The sequence below is a fragment of the Branchiostoma lanceolatum genome, chromosome 1 (genome assembly GCF_035083965.1).
Source record: "Branchiostoma lanceolatum isolate klBraLanc5 chromosome 1, klBraLanc5.hap2, whole genome shotgun sequence".
In the NCBI taxonomy this organism is placed as follows: Eukaryota; Metazoa; Chordata; class Leptocardii; order Amphioxiformes; family Branchiostomatidae; genus Branchiostoma; species Branchiostoma lanceolatum.
In genome coordinates, this window is record NC_089722.1 from 31,152,328 (window position 1) to 31,159,425 (window position 7,098).

At 43.7% G+C, this 7,098-nt stretch overlaps 1 long non-coding RNA gene across 1 annotated transcript; it reads right to left on the bottom strand.

The window, feature by feature from the left end:
• Positions 1 to 251: 251 nt before the first annotated feature.
• LOC136448591 (uncharacterized) lies at positions 252 to 2,418 on the bottom strand. Its single transcript, XR_010757903.1, has 2 exons — positions 2,306 to 2,418; positions 252 to 1,939 (listed from the first exon to the last, which is right to left on the bottom strand). It is a non-coding gene; the product is annotated as an uncharacterized lncRNA (long non-coding RNA).
• Between the last annotated feature and the right edge of the window lie 4,680 nt (positions 2,419 to 7,098).

Genomic DNA, 7,098 nt, shown 5'->3' on the forward strand with positions numbered 1-7,098 from the left:
AGTTAGATACGGTAGGTAAATACGTGCCACAGGGCACATGGAATCACTACATACCCACCATTAGGCAGGGTTACCTTCAAGTCTCTCCAAGCATCAGTAGACCTGTCATACACATATACGAGATATCTTTCTTGAGAGTCACTTGCATTATTACACAAACTGAAAACTATACCTCCAATGTTCATTAAGGTAATAAGATAAGACAGCTACCTATTTATAAAACGAATAAAGAGATACCGAAGACAATACAGTTGTGCAACATGTTAATCTGCTGTTTTGATAATACTAGTAATATAATATTAATGCGTTTTATTCAAACACCTGAGTTACACACATTTTCTTTACATTGAATAAAAAGGTAAACGACGTTACACATATAATAAGGGGTTAAAATCCCAGACAACTAAACTAAAAGATAGTAAGCTGAGCTAAAACGTTTGTATTAACAAATGACAGCTAAAGCAGTACACCCTAACATTTACATTCAACAGTAGTTGAACATATGTAGCTACGTGGGCTGAAGAAGGTTAGACTTGGATGATTTTATAAGATATGTACAAACAGTAAAACATCCTGGTTGATTTGATTGAAGTTAATTGATCTAATTTGAGGAGGTGTTCAAACACAGGTCCCTGGATTTGGAAAGTTAAGACTGGAGATTTTTTTTTAAATGTCATTCGTGAATATATGTAAATAGAAGTTTATAGAATATAGCATAAATGTGAACACGTAAAACTGAATTGGGTATCCAGTAACAATTACTAACATGCTACAGTAAATCACATCCAACGCAACACCGATGAAAATAAAGAAAAATAATAAAAGGCAGAGAATGAACAACATTTTCGGCAAAGCCTTGATCTATATTGTATACATACTTGTGATACCTGTAATCACTCCTGAACCTTCTACATGTACCTGCTGCCAAACGCTGTAACTGATAGAGTTTAAGGAGCGAAATGGTTACTTCAGTGTGCTAAAAGTTAAACCCCTGGGTAAGCTGCACTCTAAGCATGCATTTGGTCTGACTTGAAATATGGCAGATACATACGTGCCACAGAGAATGGACTGACGCACTGCCTGAGTTCTGGAGGCAGGGCCTTCGGCAGCCTCAAGTCACTCCAAGTGGCTGTGGGCCTGTCATAAACACATATACGACAGGTGTCAGAACCTGTCCTTTCATCACGGCGGGTCAACAGCACGTGCAACTGATTCTCCAGCACAAAGAAACGGGGATAACTGACAGAGATTATGTCCTCTTCATCAATCTGGCCCAAAACTGGGATCTCTTGCCAGTAATTTGCCTCTGTGTTGTACATCATTATCTTGTCAAAGCTAAAATCCGCACAGAAGATCTCTGTTACCATGGCAACGGCTGTACAAAATTGAGGAATGTTTCTTGGCAAGGTCAGCCTGTACCAAAACTCCAGGCTTGAGTCGTAGCGATGCATTTCTGTGTCTGAGAGGATGTAGATGTACCGACCACATGACGTCACTGTATAATCTTTTATCATACCAAAAGCGTCCGGCTGATTCCCGTGTTCCCATCTCCCCTCAAGATCTACTCGTGAACAAGAGTGCCACTGGTCTGTGTGCTGGTTGTACCTTTCCATAGCCATAAACACATCTTCTCTCCCTGATGATCGATCAACAACCCTAGCAAGGTAATGAAGGTGTCCACCAGCTTCCACAAGGTGCTCAACTCTCGGTCTGTCATCTCCCTTGACACAACGAACTGAAGACTTCTGTTCCCACCTATTTCTAAAGCCTTCGTACTTAAACAGGGACAACTGATCTTCTGACGTTTCAGCAAAATCTGACGCTTCAGTAAATATCGCTATCATTGGTGACAGCTTTGGCCAGGACTCGAGGAACGACACTGCAGCTGATCTTGAAGAACTTCCCTGCCTCCGGATTTATGCAAAGCATCTGATTTGACCTGTTGAATACAAAACACATAGTTGACAGTAAATAAAAAAATGGACAAAAATCATGCCACAAAGTTTAACTGCTGACCAGCTATAATGGCCAGCCCATCCAGCTCTGTCCTAGCTGGCACTTGCTACATTATGTAATATAATACCGTAGAGTGTCCACTACTTTACCAGTTACCATGGTGCCCGGCATCTGGTCCATGTCATCGATCTTGTTACTTTGAAAACGGAAGAAGAAATGGAGTAAAAACTGTATTTTTGCCTGCCATTGAAGGTGCACAAAACGGCATAGACTGATTAGTCTGTAATTGTTAATCAAATGTAATTGAATATGGGATTACTAAAATGCCACAGAAAGCACTAGTACCGACCTTTCAGAGAAAAGAATGGCCATTTCTGTGGTCATCCCTAGCCTCGGCTTCAGGTTGGGGTGATTCCCTTTCTGTACCATGTTCCTGATGACCTCAGAACTCCGAGGATCCTCGATCCCTGACCAAGGGTTGTACCAGGACAGCTGTCGTGTCATCTGAGGTCAGCAGGTTGAAGCGGATGTGAGGGAGGATGATCGGTAGGTAGTCCAATCTGTAAGATATAGAGTAGGGGTGGCAACGAACTCTTAAACATGTGAACTTCACATTAAAACCATAATATGTACAAGAAGAACAGTCACCTACCTGTCCTCCCTGCTGTGCTGCACCCATCTCACCACAGCCTCCCACACTGTTGTCTCCTCTTTAACATCCAGCTCATCGTGGCTGATGATCTCAGTCAGTTGATTCACACTCAGACTGCAGAACTCATCGCTGGAGGCAACCTGTGGAGGTGCAGAATACATGCATGTAAATATGAGGTATTGTAACCTTTCTTTCCTTGTAATACTGGCTAGCACTGAACAGTAAACACTTCAAATTAGATCACCGTCCTTTGAATAATTTTGTGGTAGTTACGTTAATTTGAATCAATAGATATCTTTTGATAGTCTCTCTACGCCAGAAAAGAACTTTCATTTTGCATTACGTTTGCAAAGTCTCTGACAGATTCTAAATACTCTTGCATGGGAATATCAAAACGGAGTGACCTGCTGCTATCAAAACAGACCCACCTCAGTAAAGTTTCTATCGATCAACTGTAGACAAGGGTTCAGGATATTGTCTAGACAGAAGGCATCAGCAAACTTGTACAGGTCCACACAGGTGGAGCGCTCCACGTTCATGGCCATGTAACTGCTGCAGGAGTCTCTCACATAGTCCAGTTGGAGGAGGTCGGCTGCCTGGTATAGGGGCTGCACATTGTCCAGGGACACATGGAGGGTTCCTGAGTAGATGTAACTCAGGATCTCCCCAAACATGCCTGCATCTAAACCCTAGAAACAATATAATGTAACAATGTTCAAATTTTATCACATAGTCGGTAGTATGCGCCAAAAGTAACATCCACATTCTGCAGCATCCGGTACTTTTCATAAGTTAAAAAGGCAAAATCTGGCGGAACCAGGTTTATACCAATTCTTCTAGATAAGTTAACGAAGTGAAGACAATTTAGAATGGTTCAATAGAGGGCTAAGTCAAGACATGGCTGTATGTTTTGTCGGGGTTGTGGGGGGTGGGAGCGCATTATTCTGAGTCTGAGAATTGAGTGAGGTTTGAACTTGAAGTTAGTGGCAATATTGAATCATGAAGTTTTGGAAGATTGGGAGTTTTTCCGATATCTGTATCTGTATCTATATAGCCGGTATAACCGCCATTAGGCGTAACACACCAGCTTCGCAGGCACGCGGCGCTTGAGCAGCTGGTCATATTACACCGAACGGTCTGTTACACCTAGTCTTTGCATATCTGACTGCAACCGTTCTTTAAAGCTAGTTATAGTCCTAGTTCCTAGGACGTACGGAATGTTACTGTTGACATTGTTTCTGTCCGTCAGACTCAAAGGTTTTCACTTGAGGGCTGACGTCCTTGTTGAGTAGCGCAGTGGAGTGCAAAAAATTGGAACACAGGTTTAGTCCCTACACTAAACCATTGAAAACCCTTCTTAAAAAAAAAAAATTGGTCCATTTTGGAGACTTTTGGGCTAAAAGGAACAGATAGGGTCTAAGCTTTCCCAATTTGGTCAAAATTTGCACGTTTCAGTTGGCTTAAGGAGATATCTTAGCGGTTTGGTTTCACGTGCTCTGAGTGGACTCTTCCAGCAAAGTTGAGGTTTGTTTTCTTTGCATGGTTTCAAAGTCGACAACTGTGGCTTTCTGGTCCATAAGAATTTTTTGGGGCTGCAATGTCAGTAAGTACTTTTCTGAGCCCTTGTTTCAGTGCATTAAAGCATTACTCCCTATTGGCAAGTCTGACTATAGTATATGCCCTTGAGTGTTTTCTTAGACTGGTCAAAGTTGACCTTCAACCCCCAAACAACAGAAATCAGTAAGTGCGGATGGGACGGCGGACACAACATTCGTTAGGGTGAATATGAAATTCTCATGTTTTACATGCTCTCCATGATACGTGGCAGCTTTCATAGGTTCATAGTTTCATTTTATTCTAATAATACGTCACGCCAACCCAACCGTCTTCTGCCGACTTTCGGCCATGTCATTTGTAAACATGGTACTAGTGAACGTCCTCCCGGTTAAACGCCACTCCTCCCGGTTAAACGCCACTCTTAAATATTTGACAACGTGAACGTGTAGTCACCAAAAGTTGCGATTTTCTGTTGTTCCAAACGTTCAGGTTCTCTTAAGTTGGGATTTTTACATTTTTTGTAACCCTTTCTAGGTGGGGACACACCTATGCTCCGAACGCCCTATGTTCCGAACGCCCTATGTTCCGAACGCCCTATGTTCCGAACGGGTGACATATAAAGGCTTGCTGGACGGATTGCAGCGCTATTTGCTCTTCATCTAAATGAGGCCCGTGAAGTTCAAAAAGTGATTAGGACACATTGGGACATAGAGTACCTAATGCAAGTGTCAAATTGTACGGGCCGGATTTAATAAACGAGCCACGGGGGGTCTAACCCTTCAAGAGCGGGTGGGAAAGGGGACTTAAATAGGATTGTTGGACGGATTGCAGCGCTATTTGCTGTCAATCTAAATGTTGCTCGTGAACTTGAAACAGTGATTAGGACACATTGGGACATACAGTACTAAATGCAAGTGTCAAATTGTACGGGCCGGATTTAATAAACGAGCCACGGGGGGTCTAACCCTTCAAGAGCGGGTGGGAAAGGGGTACATTTAAAGGCTTGCTCAACGGATTGAAGCGCTATTTGCCGTCAATCTAAATGTTGCTCGTGAACTTGAAACAGTGATTAGGACACATTGGGACATACAGTACCTAATGCAAGTGTCAAATTGTACGGGCCGGATTTAATAAACGAGCCACGGGGGGTCTAACCCTTCAAGAGCGGGTGGGAAAGGGGTACATTTAAAGGCTTGCTCAACGGATTGAAGCGCTATTTGCCGTCAATCTAAATGTTGCTCGTGAACTTGAAACAGTGATTAGGACACATTGGGACATAGAGTACCTAATGCAAGTGTCAAATTGTACGGGCCGGATTTAATAAACGAGCCACGGGGGGTCTAACCCTTCAAGAGCGGGTGGGAAAGGGGACTTAAATAGGCTTGTTGGACGGATTGCAGCGCTATTTGCTGTCAAAATAAATGTTGCTCGTGAACTTGAAACAGTGATTAGGACACTCTGGGACATAGAGTACCTAATGCAAGTGTCAAATTGTACGGGCCGGATTTAATAAACGAGCCACGGGGGGTCTAACCCTTCAAGAGCGGGTGGGAAAGGGGTACATTTAAAGGCTTGCTCAACGGATTGAAGCGCTATTTGCCGTCAATCTAAATGTTGCTCGTGAACTTGAAACAGTGATTAGGACACATTGGGACATACAGTACCTAATGCAAGTGTCAAATTGTACGGGCCGGATTTAATAAACGAGCCACGGGGGGTCTAACCCTTCAAGAGCGGGTGGGAAAGGGGACTTAAATAGGCTTGTTGGACGGATTGCAGCGCTATTTGCTGTCAATCTAAATGTTGCTCGTGAACTTGAAACAGTGATTAGGACACTCTGGGACATAGAGTACCTAATGCAAGTGTCAAATTGTACGGGCCGGATTTAATAAACGAGCCACGGGGGGTCTAACCCTTCAAGAGCGGGTGGGAAAGGGGTACATTTAAAGGCTTGCTCAACGGATTGAAGCGCTATTTGCCGTCAATCTAAATGTTGCTCGTGAACTTGAAACAGTGATTAGGACACATTGGGACATACAGTACCTAATGCAAGTGTCAAATTGTACGGGCCGGATTTAATAAACGAGCCACGGGGGGTCTAACCCTTCAAGAGCGGGTGGGAAAGGGGACTTAAATAGGCTTGTTGGACGGATTGCAGCGCTATTTGCTGTCAATCTAAATGTTGCTCGTGAACTTGAAACAGTGATTAGGACACTCTGGGACATAGAGTACCTAATGCAAGTGTCAAATTGTACGGGCCGGATTTTATAAGCGAGCCATGGGGGGTTTAACCCTTCAAGAGCGGGTGGGAAAGGGGTACATTTAAAGGCTTGTTGGACGGATTGCAGCGCTATTTGCCGTCAATCTAAATGTTGCTCGTGAACTTGAAACAGTGATAAGGACACATTGGGACATACAGTACCTAATGCAAGTGTCAAATTGTACGGGCCGGATTTAATAAACGAGCCACGGGGGGTCTAACCCTTCAAAGGAGCGGGTGGGAAAGGGGACTTAAATAGGCTTGTTGGACGGATTGCAGCGCTATTTGCTGTCAATCTAAATGTTGCTCGTGAACTTGAAACAGTGATTAGGACACTCTGGGACATAGAGTACCTAATGCAAGTGTCAAATTGTACGGGCCGGATTTTATAAGCGAGCCACGGGGGGTCTAACCCTTCAAGAGCGGGTGGGAAAGGGGACTTAAATAGGCTTGTTGGACGGATTGCAGCGCTATTTGCTGTCAATCTAAATGTTGCTCGTGAACTTGAAACAGTGATTAGGCCACATTGGGACATAGAGTACCTAATGCAAGTGTCAAATTGTACGGGCCGGATTTAATAAACGAGCCACGGGGGGTCTAACCGTAAATCATGGCCCGGAAGATGAGAGTATAAACGCCAGAGCCATGGTTTGCCGGATGCTGTCAGCTGTGG